Source organism: Sinocyclocheilus grahami, unplaced genomic scaffold (assembly GCF_001515645.1).
Source record: "Sinocyclocheilus grahami isolate Dianchi unplaced genomic scaffold, SAMN03320097.WGS_v1.1 scaffold537.1, whole genome shotgun sequence".
Classification (NCBI taxonomy): Eukaryota; Metazoa; Chordata; class Actinopteri; order Cypriniformes; family Cyprinidae; genus Sinocyclocheilus; species Sinocyclocheilus grahami.
This window is the reverse complement of record NW_015505716.1, coordinates 356,585-375,499: the sequence shown is the minus strand read 5'-3', so window position 1 is coordinate 375,499 and position 18,915 is coordinate 356,585. Positions and strand designations below refer to the sequence as shown.

The window sequence follows — 18,915 nt, the reverse complement described above, 5'->3', positions numbered from 1 at the left end:
AGTTGACCCTGCTGCAGTCTCAATCAATGGTGTCCATTTGTACAAAGGAACTTTGGTGTTATGCATAGTCTCTGCATTGATTTATAAAAAGGTCAATGTTCTTCACAGATGACAATTCGTTCAATAGTATAATCCCTTAGTTTTATAACAGATAACTTTGACTTTGCAATCGTCCTATCCTAATCTTCTTTATTCACAGTTGAATATGAAATGTTCATAGAGAAGATATGTTGCATATATATATATATATATATATATATATATATAATTTGCAGTTAATGTATTATTAGTGTTTTGTTCTCTATTTAATAAACTTTTTTTTTTTTTATAATATAGGGACTTTAGAACTGTATCCATTTAGGTCAGCACATCTTGAGCATTTATCATCATTATACCAAAGACATGTGTATTGATTATTGGTCGTTTAAGATTGATTCCTCAGTTTGCTTGTATTTAAATGTCCTAAAATCTATTTGCTATTTTTCACAGTGCACAACATGCACAAGGCCATGCTAACTCATTAAGATGTACTATTTTCTTCAACTATTCATTTATTTAAATTGGATCGTTGGAAAGAATCGACCCACTGGATGACCAGAGCATCTTCACTATCCCCAAGTAATTATATGTTAAACATTTAAACACTAAATCCTTAACATCAGCCCAAAACACCTCCACTGGTGCTTTTAAAACAGTTTATTAGTTCGTCCTTCCCAAATGCGCACTGAATTTAGGAAATGACTCATGGGGTGCTGGTAAATCGGTTTTGTTAAACAAGCCAATTAAGCCAAACTATTTGAAAAAACTATTTAAATGTTCAAAAAAACACCTGGGGTGAAGAGTTTGCATTAAAGAAGGACACAAGTCTGGTTTACATTTCAGCATTGTACAAACAAACGAGTATCAGATTCTGATCTGAGATCTAGATCTGAGCCGAATGCTGTATTAAGGAATGAACACAAGACATTAAGGAATGTTGTTGTCTTTAGGTAAAAATGGATAATGCCATTTTGCATTTCTTCCATATCAAACACACTTACAGCTCATTAACTCATTATTTCATGCTTTGTGTCCCAAAATGACTGTCAAATAAGAGAGACATTCAAAATGTATAGTGGAGTCCTTCAGGGCCAGGACTGTGGTCCATTGCATGAGGGTCTGTCTGTGGCAGGGGAGCAGATGGAATATGGATGCAGTTCTGTATGGGCCTGCAGGTGGAGCTGTGATGCAGTGTTTTGAGAGTTTTGCGTTCAGGAATATAGCAGTGAATCAAGCATACCATGGTGCCAACCAGTATTTTTCATATACACAGCAAGGTGGAAAAGTTTGCCAGATTATTGGTTATGAAAGTAATGGACATGGTCAAAAATCATAGAAACCTGCTGGACTATATTAATATCAAGTCTGCAATGCTTTTTTATGAAATATGTTTAATATTTTTATTTGAACTCAGAGAGTTAATATCCTATTAAATAGCATTTGTACGTTCTTTTTGTTAATTACATTAACATCCTCACTTGGATTGATTTATTTACGAATCTATTTATTTTGATTAATCTCTGATGAATAAAATAATGAGCGTAAATAAATTAGTGTAAAACTAATCTCCTGACATGATGTTTGTATTACATGTTTACACCCTAATCTCCAAATCATCTTGTCGATTAGATATTCAAATCCGTAAACCATTCTGTCCGCAGTATTACATTCATCCGTGTGCCCCCCAAATCCGTGCCACTGTGTAATGCATGCATTATAGACACATTAAAAGACATTGGGGTGCAGCATATGCCTCATTCATGCCAGCCGCGGTCGCTGATTGCAGCCAATGAGATTTTACAATTAGCCCAATCAGCGGCCAGACTCAGGATGTCACTGCGGGCGAGTCAGGAGGTTTTGTTAAAACAAGACAGTCGCTGCGTCTCAGCAGAAAGCCACTGACTCACGCCTCTCCTCTGGTACTTGGGAGTCAGCTGCGAACCAGCAAACTCCAAAACAGCCGCTCTGACCGCAGCGCGCGTTCGCTCGCTTGATCAACTGCTGCACGCGGGATTCCGGTTGCCGTTTTAGCGCGCTTTAAATTCTGTCAATCTGCGCGTCATGATGGAAACTATAGCGCGAGCGGCAGTTTTAACGGTCACCAGCGCTTCAGCTTAGTCGCTGATGGGATTCTGCAGCTCGTCTGTCGTTTCTTCCTGGGGAAGGATCTTTTCGATAGAATTAAGTGTCGGTGATACGCGAAAGCCACCTAATCGAGTGTTTTATTTGTGGCTGTATTTGTGGAGTAAGTGAGTTGGGATTCCTGTGAAGGTGCTCATCATCCGCAGTGTGAGCGCGACTGCGGCGGTGAGGTGAAATCCGCAGCGAGAACAGGTAAGCGCTTGACACGGGACAACCGTATAACGGGATTGGCGTTTTACATTTTGAACTTGTTATTTAACGGAATAATGCATGGGAAAGGTTATTTGAGCAGGTAAGCGAGGCGCATTACCTGCTATGTAGTATAAGGGCGTGCTGTGAGGAGGGCAATGCAGCATCCGCACCCGCGCGTTACAGGATTCTGTGGTATTTTACTCCCTGGAGCTTTTACATTTAAAACCCGAGAACAGCATATGGAGACTGTTTTAAACTGCTAATTTAGAATGTGTAGTGCTTTATGATAAGCGCATACGACTCTTAAAGGGATGGTTCACCCAAAAATGATAATTCTGTCATCGTTTGCTTAACCTCATGTTGTTCCAAACCTTTTTACTTTCTGGTTAGCAGATGTTGGGCATACAGCCAGTTCACTTTCATTGCATGGTGATTAAAGTGACTGTCAGTCACTGATATTGTGCCTTAACATCTTGTGTTCCACGGAAGAAAGTCCTACATGTTAAGAACAACATGAGGTTGAGTAGGCTTAAATGACACAATTTTCAGTGTTGGCTGAGCTATGTTTATAAGACTTAACGCGTTTAGATTAGGCTATGTTGTTCCGTTTGTCTCATCATACAAGGCTTAAGACGTGACTTCTAATACAAAGTGGAGCTGGCGCAGTTCGCATGATATTCATTTTACGCACATGTTTCTCCTCAAAAGCGCTGTTTTGGAAACACTCTTACGGCAGGCCAGAGATGAAACGCTACAAACAGCGCACACGGGACTGTTAAAAGTCTCAAGCAAAGGACCCCTTTACAAGTACGCGGCACAGAGCGTTAACTAGAGAGCGCAACTCGCTCTCTGAGCCGCGTGCGTGAGCGCTTCTTCTCAGCGTGCGCGCTTTACCTGACGGCGCAGGGTGGAGAATGAGCGGCTGTCATACGTGAGATTTTACCCTCAACATTACTGGCTATTACCCTGTTATGTCCAGACACTGCGAGTTTGAAACGGTGGTTGTCTGTTATCGTGCGTAATTTATTCATTTAATCATGGTCATCAAAATATAGAGGTCCGTTTTAAGCGCTCATGATGGTACGCGTCATCCTATCTATTTATCTATCTGTCTCCATTGTTTATACTAGTCTATTTACACACACACAGTTGCAATTATGGGTGGGTCAAGAGTTTTCCATAATTTACATGTGAAATCAGGGGCAGCTGCAGTAGTGTCATGACTCCTGTTCTCCAAGGGAGCCGCTGACCATTTCCATTTGAGCCATTGTTTTGTGTCTCAAAGCAACGCATCTGCAAACCCTTATGGCTGCCTCAATGCAGCATAGATCAGCTGAGAACACATCTAACGCATGTTTCTGATGTTCAGTTTGTCTGGTGGACACGTCACCAGTCCTCTGCCCTCACAGCTGTGTGGAAATGAGCATCATCTTCCATAACGCATCACTGCTGTTTGCCAACCCTGCAATTGGCATATTTTCGTTGACTTAAACATGAACTGTTTTGTTATACTCATCTTTTGTCGGCTGAGAGTGTGAGTCTGTGGGGTTTGTACTGGAATCTAAAGTAATCAGAGGAGTTCACACGCTTGTGGTGAGTGGTATTTCTGTAAGGATTCTATTCATAGTGCGACTTCACAATGTTCACAGCCGCTGACTGTATCTGGAGGTTTCTGATTATGAATGAATGTGCAAGATTGTGTTAATGAAGTATTTAAGCTTTTCTGAACTGAGTGAAATTTGTTCTCTTTAGAGGGTGATAAGAAACAAGGCTTTTGTACGGTGAGTGTACGTTGTGTCTGCATGTGGCCAATTATGGCTTGCTTTTTAATGGAGTAAAGCTATAGGCGAATGCCAGTGTGTGTGTGCATTTGCATGCAACAATTCGGCTTTTTATTTATTTTTGCATCGGTTTGTTAAAAGTGCGGGTGTGGAAGAATGTGTTAAGCACTCCGTGCGTGCTTTTGCAGTCAGAGTGCCCCTGAGTTTCAAGGAGAAACAGCAAGTACCATCAGACTGTGATAAAACATGAAATTTAATCATTTCAGTGCGTTCCAGTGGCGTCTCCGCATTGAACGCGTGACAGTCTGCTTGTCTCTCTGCCCCCAGAGAGCTTTCAGAGACCTTAAACGCGGTGCTATCTGCAAGGATGAATATAATGCTGACATTTTTCAAAATCATTCTTTTCTTGGCCATAGTTAGAGAGAAGCTTAGAATAGATGGAATGGAATGCATTGAATGTAAACATGACATTATTAATGATATGAGTTAGATTTAATAAAATATTTGAAATATAGCTTTTGGGATGAGAGTCCACTGGACTGTAAGATCGTGTTCACTCTTCAGTATGAACTCCGAGCAGTTGACATGAGGCTGAATGACTGGTTTGGGAACTGGTGAATGACTCTCTCTGTCCACTCTTCCAAAGAAGAGCCGCCCCCTCTGTTCTTATAGGTTGCTGATTGACTGTACCAGCCAATCAGGTTTAAGTTTTGCTTTTGCTCTCCAAGACAACCGCATCAGCATTTGAGTTTAGCTATTGCTCCGTTATGGTCTCTAATTGGCGCAGTTATGGTGAGTATAATGGCATCTTCTAATTAATAATTATATCCAACTTTATCATTACAGTATTACACTCAAGCACAGCCATATATACTGTAGAGCAAATCTCAACTACTTGACTTTTGTTGCAAAATAAAACTACTATTGCTAAGCTCTTTACATAAAATTTGATATACGAAAGTATGTTTAACTTTATCTGTATTCATACAGTATACTCGCAAATGGTGATTATATAGCATTTCTCAACAGCTTTATTGCTTGTATTGACACACAATGTGTCCCTGGACCACAAAACCAGTCATAAGAGTCATTTTTTGAAATTGAGATTTATACATAATCTGAAAGGTGGATAAATAAGCTTTCCATTGATGTATGATTTGTTAGGACAATATTGTCCGAGATACAACTATTTGAAAGTCTGCAATCTGAGGTTGCAAAAAACTCAGTTTAATTGCCTTTAAAGTTGTCCAAATGAAGTTCTTAGCAATGCATATTACTAATCAAAAATTAGGTTTTGATATATTTATATTGATATATATTTACGGTAGAAAATTTACAAAATATCTTCATGGAACATGATCTTTACTTTAATATCCCAATGATTTTTTTGAAAAATCGATCATTTTGACCCATACAATGTATCTGGCTGTTGCTACAAATATTCCTGTACGACTTGTGACTGGTTTTGTGGTCCAGGGTAGTGTTGGGTGATATGGTCATTTTTCAAATCGTCATATCGCGCGTGCGAGAGAGAGAGTGAGGGAGTCTATGGAAGCACCACGAATCTAAATAATATACTTTCAGACATACTGATAAACTAACATGTTAAATACAAAAATATTTAAAACAGCTAGTTCATATATATTTGGATACAACAGTCATACATCGCTATTAGGACCGCGTGTCCTGTGACAAGTTTGCTGCATCGACGCACAAATATCAGTTTGAGGTGCGTTTCCCAAAAGCATCGTTTGCTAACTATGGTAGTTAGTGCCACTGAAATCTATTGGTAACAACAGAACTTGCAACAACAGTTGCTTTTGGGAAACGCACCCCTGGTCTGCAAAATCAGTTAACGGTGAAAATCAAAAGTAGATTTATTACACAATACTAAATTTTGGACATAAACGAACACATTAAAGTATTTAAAACGGGTAAGTTCATATATTTGGAGTAAATTTTAACGGATAAATCGGTCATACAGCGCTCCGGACCGCGTGCCCGATGCACCGCCACAGAAACAAAAATGAGCTGCGTTCTAACATAACTGTGGCATATAGGCCGTTCAGATTATTGTTAAAGTGCAACGAAATACCTTTTATATCAGCAGACGATATGTGTTTGTGGTTGGAGACTTCACCGGCTACCGTGTGTGTGTGTGTGTAATACAGTGCTGAATGGAAAAAGTGGGGCAATTTGATGATGATAGCCGAATTACAATAATAACAAAAATTATTTATTATTAATAGGAGAATGAGCCTAATATCGTCTTGACTATCAACAAAGACATCTGCTATCGTCGATACACGATACTATCATCTATCGGCACAACCCTAGTCCACGGTCACAAATGTAAAGTGTATATTATCACCCAACTATAATCACCTGAATGCACCTATAAGGCATGAAGATATTATAAACGTCGTCATCTTGATTTTCCGTAAAGCTTCTCTGGAACAATGACTTGACATTGGTTAGCTCTTCTATGGAGTTTATAGATTTGCTGGTCTGTATACTGTGAGAATGTGTATATCTTTACCTATAACCCAATTAATTAGCAGCTTGATGAGTTGACTTTAGGAAAATTATCTTAAACTGCATGAGCTTTGACTAAAGATGTGTGCTATTTGAACAGCTTGGTAAGATACAATAGCCAACAGGAATCTAAGAGGAAGAAAAATCTTAATGAGACTGCTTGACTTTTTCCCTCTACCGGCCTGTTGAAAATGTGTTTGGGTGTGTGCAGTTGAACAAATGAACCATGTACCTAACCCTTCTGCTGTGACTGGGTTACTACAACAGTTTTTATGACTTATCATTCCACTATTTATGTTAGCTTAGCAACAAACACGTGTCCTTGATTTTTGTCCTGTGTATTTAACATGCAGTGTTTCTTTGAGAAGTAAATTAACCTTGTATCTGGAAAGTGTTTCGTGCCTTGGCAGAGCACAAAGTTTATTTGCACAGTAAATATTTGTGTTCGGAATGTAGAGAGTTTCTCATTGTAGATCTCTGTCCATGCATATGCGCACATGCTCATGTCGTGTGCGACTGGATGGGATTGTCTGTAGGTAAATGTGTGAATTGCGAGTGACGGTTGTGTCTGCTTGTGACATCTTCAGAATAGACTCCTGCTGTGCGTCCCCCATGTCCCACCGCGTGTGCGTGCTGGTGAGTATGTGAGCGCATGTGTCTGTGTAGATAATGAGGAGAGTGATTTTCTCCAGTGAGAAACTCCTCTTCCTGTCACCACTGTTGCACACGTGACTCCCATTACAAAACCACAGACTATCTGTCTTTGCATACTGTATATCTGCTTTTTTTAAAAAAAAATTTATTTTTAAACAACTTTTATGTTTACAGTGTTTCTGTAGGTTGCATGTGTAAATTTCACTAGTACTTAATTTGTGTGGTGCCGATTATCCAGTGATGGAAATGTAGCAAGAGAGCTTTGAATTTGACGTTTTTGTGGTATTACTTAAGTGTTTAAAGTTCAATGTTAGACTTTATACACGCAAGCTTTTTGATCTTAGCTTAGTGGCTAAACACGTGGGCAGTAAATCAAAAGGTTAGATGTTCAAATCCATGAACTAACACCATTTGTGCACTGAACCTTAAACCCTGTTCACACTGCTGGCATTTTTGGGGCAGAAAAGCAACCGCAAGTCATTGAGTTTCAATGAGTTGCTTGAAAACATTGTCAGATGTTGTCTGCATTCTGAATGATTTTATGCACTGATGATTGTTCATTTTGTTCATGATAAAACATGCACTGCTGCAATTTTTTTTCTTTGTAATTTGTTTTTAGCAACAAGAATATTGGTGCCTTTTCAAACTGGTGATCTGTCTAATTTATGATCAGTTTTTCAAAAGCCATCCAGCGGCAGGAATGCTACTAGCAGCTGTCAGTACAGTGTCATTGTGAACAGGGATTTAGGTTGTTCCAAATTTGAAACATTGTTACAATGAACTTGGTGATGTGACCTCTGTGTAGTTTCAGTAATATACCTGAGGAAAGGGAGCAGAACAGTATTTCTGGTGCAGATCTTCCCATGGGTTAGGTCAGGAGGATTATATTGAAAGCATCCCTCTATGCCAGCTTTTATATTTGCCTCTGCTAAGCCATGCGTGACCGGTAATAAATAAGTTTTGTTTCAGATGCATGAAATGATTTGAAACCTGCAGACAGGCATACGTATCTTGTTCCTTTTGTAGGTGAACTTGCTGTTTGAAACGTCCACCTTAAGTCTCAGTTTTAAAGTGGCGTCAGTGCCAGAAAAGGTGTACGAGTTAAGCAAGATTTCTCGTTCTTGTAAAGAGAGAGAAAAGATGACGCAAGAATGTCATACTGGTTTTCTATTTGCTTTTTTATTTATCAGTTGTGTTCAGGAAGTCGGTAACATTTCTATTTTGCCATTAATATCCACTCATGAAAACTTTAGGATTCTCTAATAATGCACTTGTCCTTTGCTGTTAGGTCAGTGAAATGTACTCCTGTTTTGAAGTGAGTCAACTTCCTGTTGACTTTGGTTTCAGTCTGTATAGTGTTTGTGTGGGAGATAGACCGTGGTGTATCTGCTTTTGACGTTATGCATTCTGGGTTGCTAAGGTTGGGTTTAATTCCCCTTGACCGTAACCATCAGACTAGACAAACTAACATGTTTTTCACTGTCTTGATTTGTGCAGGCACAAGTGCATGCATCCATGTTGTGACTGTCTATACCAGGGTTCCTCAAATCTTGCCCTGGAGGTCCAATGCGCTGCAGAGTTTAGCTCCAACCCTGATCAAACTCAGCTACCTGTGATTTTTCTAATGATCCTGAAGACCTTGATTAGCATGCTCAGGTGTGTTTGATTAGGGTTAGAGCTAAACTCTGCAGGAAAGTGGATCTTGTGGGCCAGATTTGAGGATCCCTGGTCTATACTATATAACAGATACATTGAAGCTTGGCTGTGTGTATGTCTGCAGTTGCATTCGTGTATTCAGTCTGTCAATGTGTATGTGGATTTCATTCTCTGTGTTCTGTGCATTAAGCATCTCTGTTGTATCAGTGAGCTTCAGTCCCTCTGCCACCCACTCACACATCTATAAGTGTTCCCATGGAAACATGACTTTTTAGCTCCATTATCCCTCTTAATGTACCTCCCCACATGCAGACTTACACATACAAATCACAACTGCAGTGTGGGCTAGAGGGCGCCAGTGAGTCTGTCATCATGAGCATTGATAAAATGCAAGGGGGAATGATCAAACTTGTCATAAATCAACATGGTTCATGGAATGGAATCGGACACCGAATGCTGAGTTGAGTAAGCCTTATTCCTCCTTTAAAGGAGTCAACATGGTTTTTAAGGATTATGAATTGTATTTCCAAACATTTCAGAGATGCAGACAAGAAATTACAGCTGACGCATTATCCTTCCCAACAGCGTTTTGTGCCCTTGGCATCCCACATTCTTCCAGCGCCTCCAAGATAAGCGTTTTCAAGCCCTCATTGGATGCGCTTCACAAGTTGTCTTATTTGGCGCAGCTAACATGAATGAAGGTGATTATTAGAATCTTGTGAGCAATTCCTGTCACAGCAGTTCCATGGGATGGAACATCCTCTTAGAATAAAAAGGAAGGTAAATGTGGTAAACACGTTATTTCCACTTTTTTCCAGTGTCACTGTGATTTAGCTTCTGGGGAGCGGTCATGCATGCTCACCAAGACCCCTCGGATTCACTCGCACAAGAAATGTGACGCGGTTAAGCATGTAGAAAATCAAACTAAACAGCCTGACCAACTGCGGAGAGGGAAAGAAAAGAGGAATGGATTACATTTCCTTCATCCCAAACCACAGGAGCCCCTGCTGAAAGGACTCGAAAACAGCCTTGCGTGTTTACGCCAAGGGCTCAGACAAACAGAGCGAGGGAGGAAGGTAAATAGAAAACAGAATGGAGTGCTATCTTCCGGTCCCGACTCCTGCACGCAGATGAGGAGAAGAGCGCTGGCATCAGGCCAGGCGCAGAAAGCTGGACGCAGTGGCACCCGCCACTCATTCAATGAGAAAGTTGAGGCAGAAAGTTCAGCTAGTGATTCCGCAGGCAACAACGGACTGCATTTACATTTTGATTTGTATAAAATGCATGTTGATGAGGCTCATTTGCATATGTTTTTGTAGCCACTTGTGACCCTCGAGTGGTGTGTAATCTACCAGCGGTGGACAATAGCTCATCTGTCTACTCGCACGCATATGGATGGAAGTGAGCATATCACGGTTAGCCCTCATCAAAGAAGCTTCTGTGTGCCTCTCGTTCTTCATTATCTCTACATACGACACCATGACGGTTTGCCTCTAGGCCATTACCAATGTGACCTCTTCACTCACGCTATATGCTCGTTGGTCTGTGTGTCTGCTCTTGCAAACGTCTTTGTCATTGGCACTTGAATGGTGGTATTGAACGTCAGTTTGACCAGGAAACAATAGTGCAGACACGGTGATGGTTTTGTGGCGTTGTGTTGCTTTTGCCTTTATGGATGCGACTGGACCGTTGAGCCTTGGAGTGGGAAGTAAAGGAATTATGCATTTGAGTGTGGGAGAGAGAGTGCGCACACTGTTTATTGATGACTCATACACTTTAAATACTAGTCCTCCCAAATGCCTCTAAATGAGTCATTTCTTGAACTCATTCTTATCAGTAATTTAATAGCTATGGTTGTCTGAATAATGTGTTATTAGAATAACTTCGTAAGACTTGACAAGCAGATATTGACTTGACTTGCAGCATGATTCCTCAAAAACGAGCTGTAATGATCACAATAGCGCTAATATAAGCAGTCTTGAAATACAAGGTAAATCAATTTGTTTTGCATGGGGTGGAGAAATCCAATAAAATTCCATGCATGCAAAAATGGTTCCCTTGTTCTTAAACTCTCTGCTGCCTTATGATTATGCTGGCTGACTTTGTCGACTGTTGTGTTGCTAATGTTATTTGATTCGTCTCTCACGTCACTCCAAGAAGTAGCCTAATATATATATATATATATAGATGCAATGTTTTTATTTTTTTTGCTGGAGGCTTAATTTTAGTTGCTTTTCTTGTGACCTTTTGGAAAACTGTTTCCTACTCTATTCTCTCTCCCTCTGTCTGTTCTTCCCTTTGGTCTCCCAGTTAATGTTGAGGCTGTGATTTATCACTTGTGTGAGCCTGTAAGAAAATGGGTTTTCTCTTAGAACTGAGGCGGAGCTGACAGATTCTTTAAAACTGCTTTGCAGCCTCGCTGGCTATTACAATGTGTTTCCAAGCTGTTCCAGTGTGTTCAATTGACTTCAGTAGGACAGTGATTTATTTTAGGCTTTGAATCTGCACACATCTGCTTTCAGAATGCTAGATTTAAAGGAAAAGCTACTGACAGGGTCTTATTGCTGTATATAAGTGTGTTCGAATTCAGCGGTCATGTTCCTAAAGTATGTCCACTCATCAGCTCACTGCCAACAAGAGGGAAAATGGTTTATGGCCAGGGCTTATGTCCAGTCTTAAGGGTCGTTTACCCCGAGGATGATAACTTTAATGATAATTTTAACTGTAAAATTAATCATTCTAATTCTGTGAGAGCAGTGAAGTCCACACCACATCTGTAATGATAAAGAGAGAGGGTAATGATATCGTTGGAATTACTTTAAGAATAATGAATGATAAAATCCTTGAACCCACAGATGACAAAACTGCAGTGCACATTAATAAACAGAACATTGTCTGTTGGTGTGGATTCAAATATAATTGTTCTTGATGCAATGCTCCAAATGGAGTCTTTCCCACATTTTATGTACTTGCTTTGAGGGAAGGTGTGTCCAGGTGTCCAAGATTTACATGTCTCAAACCGATTTTTGTAGTTTAAATTGGGAGTTCTGAGACTCTTTTGAATTGAGAATAACTGGAGGAAAGCCTCCAAAATTCCACTTAAGGAACACTGAGCTGTGTGTGTGGGGAATGGGAGGGTATGAGTTGGATTACCAGTGTTGAATCCAGCCGTGTTTATCAGGGCCCCAATCCCAAGATTATTCCGTCCCCCCGCACACACACAAATTAAAAACAGTTTATTATAATCAGTTCTAAGCTTGTGATTCAGGCATTCATGACTAAGAATTTAATCTTGCAGGTCCAGTTCATCCTACACTATTGGATGAGATTGAGTATTAATACTGTATGTAAACCAGTGCTAGATGGGTCATATCCAGTTCGTCTTGTAGAACATGTCTCTAACAACACCAGTCATACATACCCTGCTTTGGATAATTGTTTACAAAATGAATGTGAATGTCTCCCACATCTTTCCTAATCTGGACTGTGTTGGCTGTTTTTTCAGACCATATCTGACTTTTATTTATTTATTTATTTTTATTTTTTTATACGTGCTTGCCCTCCATACAACATTATTTAGCTCACTTTGACTGTGCAATTTGCCTTTGGGCTAAAACCGTTGGTTCCATAGAAAGGAAACCGCGAGGAAGCTGTTCAGTTACTGATCTAGGGCCAGCTGTTGCCATCTAGTCACATTCATTATTGAAGACAAAACTAAGCTCAAGTCAGCTTAAACCTCTAGCCATCTTTCCTTTTAGTTGATGATATGTGGTGTGCAGTGATGACCGTCAGACGCCACCTCCGGCTGGCCCAGCACACATCAGCACTATATTAGAGACTCTGCTGTATGGGAAATGAACTTTTATGATCTCTGATTTATTACCTGCATCAGTGCCTCTGAAACACCCCAGGATTGCTTTGAGGAAAGCTGAAGGGAAAAGCCTTCAGTCTGGGTGAGAAATCAAATCCACACCTCCCATCGACCCCCCCCCCAACCACACACATCACTGCTGCTGCTCACGTGTGTACGCTATGAAAGCATGTTTCTATGTATGTGTGTGTGTGTGTGTAGGCAGTTATATGTCAGCACTGTCAATTCTTGTGTATGTTGTGCATTAGTTGCAGGGAATATATATATATATTTTTTACGTTTATGCTGTAGCGTCTGGACCACTCCAACACACAATATATATTTTGTTAGCTAGATTTCACAAATACTTTGTAACACCCCAGGACGCCGAACAAGACCCTGGTTTCATGGTAACCCGATACATTTACAACCTTGTGGAATGCGAGCCGACTCTCAGCTGCATTCTCCAGAAACAAGGGGTACAAATGCACAGTAGAAATGGACTTTTCTACTAATTAATTCATAGGAAAACCTTTCTTTGAATGAACACACATATTCTTCAGGCCATTGTGTGTATTATTGCTGTTTTGTATTAATCTGTTGTATTATAGACTATTTTTATTCATGCTTACGATAAACCACTCATTCATATAACCTTACATATAGCTTTAGTATCTATGAATTCGCCTTCTGATGATCTAAACAAGAATGTATATTATTTGTTGGTACGTAGGCAATATATTAGTGCCCTGAGAACCTTTAGTATTTTCAATCAAAGTTCCAGATGACGTGTTCATTGTTTGCTCCTAACCGGAGTCAATAATCATGCAGATTTACGTTACAAGCTTATAGAATTGTACAATAAGAAAGTTATTTCCCTTAACCAGGAAATTAACGTTCTTAGAATTGACAAGACAGTTGACCCTGAGTGGTCAGCTAAATATCTACAGCGGATCTAAAATATTCATAATTAATCATAACTAGTTATGGTTAATTATTCATATTTCCTGTTGTGAGCTAAATTCGCTACAATGCTAATATTAATTTAATATATTTAATTTTAAATTCATGCATTTAGCAGACGCTTTTATCCAAAGCGACTTACAGTGCATTTAGGCTAGTGTGTGTGTGTGTGTGTGTGTGTGTGTGTGGTTTTTTATTGTTTTTATTTATTTATTTATTTTTTTTGGACCAATATTTCACATTGGCCTCTTATCACATGCAGTTCATAAACTTACATCTCCGCTAAACTACATATTTTTGCTGTAAAGCTGCAGATTCAGCAGCACTGCTCCGAAGCACTAGTGTGCTGAATATATTTGCTGTGGAAGTGGCTAACATTTTGATTTAAGGTGCTGAACTGTGCGTTTGTCTCACAGCAAGTGTTGGGATCATAAATAAGACTTCCTCTTAACCACGGAGAGGTGACCTCTCATGAATGCCATTGAAAACTAATCAAGTAGTGTGAAAAAAATAAATAAAAATTCACAGAGTGAGCAGAGAGAAAGAACCTGGAAAAGCCAGAGGAGAGCACATAAAAGTTTCAGTGTGCAGGTCTAACGTGGTGTGACTGACCAAGGATATGATTTTAGCTGCCTGCATCTTATGTGGAAGTGAAGAGAGAATGAAGGAATGTGTTGAGACTCATGAATAGTAGACATTTAGGTGAAAGAGGAAAGACCTGATTTGTCTACAAGCTCCGTTTCTCTCGTCTAAAGGCTTTTTAGGAGCATTTGGGAGTTTGAAAGATACACTTGGTTAGGATTTGGTTGGTTAAGCAGCCATTGAAACCTGGAAAACCTCTTGTTTACTTTTCCAAGAGTGGCGATAGACCAGTATATCAGTGAGGTTACGTAATTAGCCAGTATTTGACTACTGACTTGTTCATTTTAATTCAAGGTTAGTAATGTTGTGTAAAAGTGTTAATTTCTTATCCATTTTGTTTGTTGTCGCCTACTCTCCTTAAGGAATTAAGTGTTTAACTCTGATGTCAGACAGACTTATTTTGTTTTCACATCAGTGTATTTTTACACCGTTGTGTGTACTTGATAATCTGTGTCTTCTGTTGGGCTGCTTGCTCGTCTTTTGTAATCTGGATGAATGTCTAAATGAAGAAAAGGAGGATTTAAAGCCTCCGAAATGAGACATAATGGTTTCAGTCCTTGTTGGATAATGGATAATTCTCCCAAAAAGTTCATTTATTCACTCTCTTCTGTGGTACACAAAAGATGATATTTAAAAAAAATATTGTGTTCTACAGAAGAAAGCCATGTAGGTTTGAAACTACATTAGAGTTGGTGTATGATGACAGAATTGGATGAACTGTCCCTTTAACATTGCACACTTCTTTGTGGTCTTCCTGAGACATCAGTTAATTGAATACAAGACCTCATCTAGTCATAATAACGAGTGACAAATAAGACCTTTGTTTATATGGCTGGGCATGGCAAACGGCTACAGGAAGCAGCTCTGAGTCTAACCTAATAACAGGATAATGACAATAAGGATCAGTAGCTCTTCAATAGGCCTCTAAACCGTATCGAAACATCTTTATCTGAAGAGATAACATTCAATGCATTCAACGTGCATGACACTGGGCATCAGCACAGATAACGAGCAGGTGGACTGTGTGGGAAAGAAGTTATGTTGATGTGCTTCTATGCATGATTGACCATTTATCTTTTATCTGATCGTTTATCATTTCCGTGTGTGTGTGTGTGTGTGTGTTAGCTGGAACAGCCGGCCGCAGTATCTCTTTATGGTCTGCAGGAGACATGTACCCGGTCAAGGCAGAAAGCACCCCTGACAAACACGTTTTCATCTTGGAGTAAGATCCTGACTTGTTTGATAAAGGTGTGAGAGGGGAAAAATGTATTTGTGCAAAAGTGAAGGAAAGTGATTTGTGTATGTGTGAGCGAGGGAGAGGAAGATGTATGGAACGTGTTTGACAGAGTCTGTTTGAACCGAGAGCTGCTGTGGAGGATTACGGTCCCTCTGATCAGAGCGAGGGAGGAAATAGAAAGAAGGAAATGGGAGAGATAGCTAGGGCAGGCAGATGTCAACATGTCTCTCAGATCCACTGGATTTGTCTGACCAGCGCTTGGTCTCAATCCATTGCTTAGAAATGCCACGATTCAGGGAGAGCTGTAGTTTTGATGAATTCTGTAAATAACGGAGCAGGTTTGATGCATGCAGACATCAAACACCACAGTAGTTCATGATAAATACAATAATACAATAATTCAAATTAGGGCTGTGCAAATAATCGAATGCGATTTATCATGCGCATCTCATCAGTAAAGCCGGTTCTGTGATTAGTAGTAAAAGCAGCTTTAATATCATGCGATAATACTGGAAGTAATCCAGCGCCATTCACAAAATAAGATATCCATCTATATATTGTAAATTATTTTTGTCCATAAATGTATTGAAAATCTGATTTTATAAATGCGTTGGCCCTTAAATTCCATATTTTAGCCTATTTTTATTGACAGAGTACGTGAATTACTCTTTTTTTTTTTTTTTTTTTTTTTTTTTTTTTTTTTTTTGTTTTTTTTTGGTTGAGTGACCTTTTTGTTGCTCACTTTTGAGCATCCTGAAGTCCCATCAGATTTTGGTGGGCGGAGCTCCTTCGCCCTCCGGGAGGGCTGTAGATAATTAAAAACCCTTCTGTATGTGCTCGGTGTGTAAACATAACTCCCTTTCTTCCTAGCATCCTTCTGTCGCCCTTTCCTTTTAGACACCCACATTAGCTGTGCTAATGAAAGTTGACCAGGAGGATGTGTGTAAGCATCTGTGTGCAAGCGTGATTTTTGCCTGTGCGGGTGTCAGAGTATGAGATTTTGTGACATGCCGTAATCAAAGTTGAATTGCACTGTTTTGAGAGAATGCTCTTAAATCAGGGAGGATAAATTCGGGATTGTTCAGATGGATACTTAACATTCAACCAGTGTTTCCCCTGCCATTATTTTAGGGGGGCGACCCGCCCCCCCAACGGCACCCACCGCCCCCCTTGAAGGTCAAGTTAATTTTATTTAATTATTTTCTCTATAGCGCCAGATCACAACAAAAGTCATTTAAAGTTACCTTTCTTATAGAACATGTCTATACCTTGTTCTTTCATTAAGCAAACTAAATAGCCTTATGTTATTTATCTTATTTACACGACGGCATGTCATTTCAGTCTCTACGTTATGGTCGCGCTCTCTGTATCACGCACAGCGGAGTTCCACAAGCACAAAAGAAACTGCGTCAAGTGAGACTTCACTGTCGCAGTTGTATCCTAGAAAGACAAAGAATTGGAATGAAAGCATGAATATCCCATTATTTATCAAGTGAACACACACACACACAGCTTAAACCCTAAATGTGCCATTTCCTCACATTCCCAGAGATGCTGCTTGTGTGTGGTATTAAACATGAATTCATTAGCACTCTTTGATGTGGCTACTCAGCATGTGGTCTCCAGTCCATGTATATGTGGGTGTGTTGCAAGCAAGCTTTCCAATAGAATAACTGGTTTTCTGTTGGCAACATGCTGGACTGTTGGAGTATCTCCGGTCTGGAGGTCAGCTCATGTTTCCTGTTCAAGATACTGGGAATGCTGTATCCAATCCAACTGGCAATCTCCTAAAGCAACCTATGGGAAGATGCTAGAATTATAAACCCCTGTTTTTGGATGACCTTGCAGATTAGCTGATCCTAAAGCCCAGCACTAGATGCATTTTTTGTTTCTATTTTACCACCATGGATTGGCATGGATACTTAACATTCAACCAGTGTTTCCCCTGCCATTATTTTAGGGGGGCGACCCGCCCCCCCAACGGCACCCACCGCCCCCCTTGAAGGTCAAGTTAATTTTATTTAATTATTTTCTCTATAGCGCCAGATCACAACAGAAGTCATTTAAAGTTACCTTTCCTATAGAACAAGTCTATACCTTGTTGTTTTTATTAAACAAACTAAATAGCCTTATGTTATTTATCTTGTTTACACAACGACGGCATGTCATTTCTGTCTCTACATGGCCGCGTGTTTACAATTCTCCTTTGCTCTTTGTATCGCATGTGCACACGCACACACAGGTGAGCACACTCCCACTAGTATTTGTAAATATTAAGCCCCAAAAGACTATTTAAATATGAATTCTGCGTGTCTCTGTGTTAATGAATGGCGCAGACACACGGTTTTGTGTAGTAATCGTACTGAACCGCTCGTGACGCTTCCGGTGATATTAACCCTTAATCTCACTAAATGACGACATAAATACATGAACATCTCCAGAACTGCTCTGAGAGTCACTTCATCAGCGGATTAAATTCATGAAACTTAAACTTTTAATAAATTGATGTTAAATTGTTTAACAAATATTACGTTTAGGGCCCTATGAAATGTTTTATTTGTCCAACCTTATCTTTTATTGTAACCAAATTCTGTTTTAGCATGTCTAATTTGAAAGCATAAAACAAGTTTAATTTATTCTTACAATAGCCTTATGATTTCTTTTGCTCAGAAATTCTGTGTTGTGTATTTACATTTTGTTTTAAGGCATAACACATTCATTTAATCTATATTTTAAGTAATGAAAATTAAACAAATTACATTTTTTGGAAAATAGTTTTATAAAATTAAATATTTAATATTACAATTAAAACATTGAAGAAATATTGACTGCTTATTCCTTAAGGTTTTAATAATTTTAGTAGTAGTAGTAGCGGTCTGTTACGTACATTCTACTCAACAATAGTAATATATTTCTGCCAATGCCCTCAAGTTAAACTGAACTTTTATTTTGATGGGTTGCCGTGAATACCATTACATTTCTGTGTGTATGACATGATAGTTTTACTGAAATGAAACGGTCAAATGCTGATGAGGTGACTCTCCGAGCAGTTCTGGAGATGTTGTTCGTGTATTTATGTCCTCATTAGTGAGAGGCAGACGCTAACATCACCGCAAGCGTCACGAGCGTTTCAGTACGATTACTACACAAAACCGCGCGTCTGCGCCATTCATTAACACAGAGACACACAGAATTCATATTTAAATATGAATCGGAGTGGGCTT

General features: G+C 39.5%; 1 protein-coding gene across 1 annotated transcript in view; it reads left to right on the top strand.

Annotated features, from left to right (window-relative positions):
* The first annotated feature begins 1,883 nt into the window (after positions 1-1,883).
* Positions 1,884-18,915, top strand: part of LOC107555548 (plexin-A4) — a 235,272-nt gene continuing 218,240 nt past the window's right edge. The window contains exon 1 of the mRNA XM_016238372.1: positions 1,884-2,373. The gene's annotated coding sequence lies outside the window, so the exon portion shown is untranslated. The remainder of the gene's footprint in view (positions 2,374-18,915) is intronic.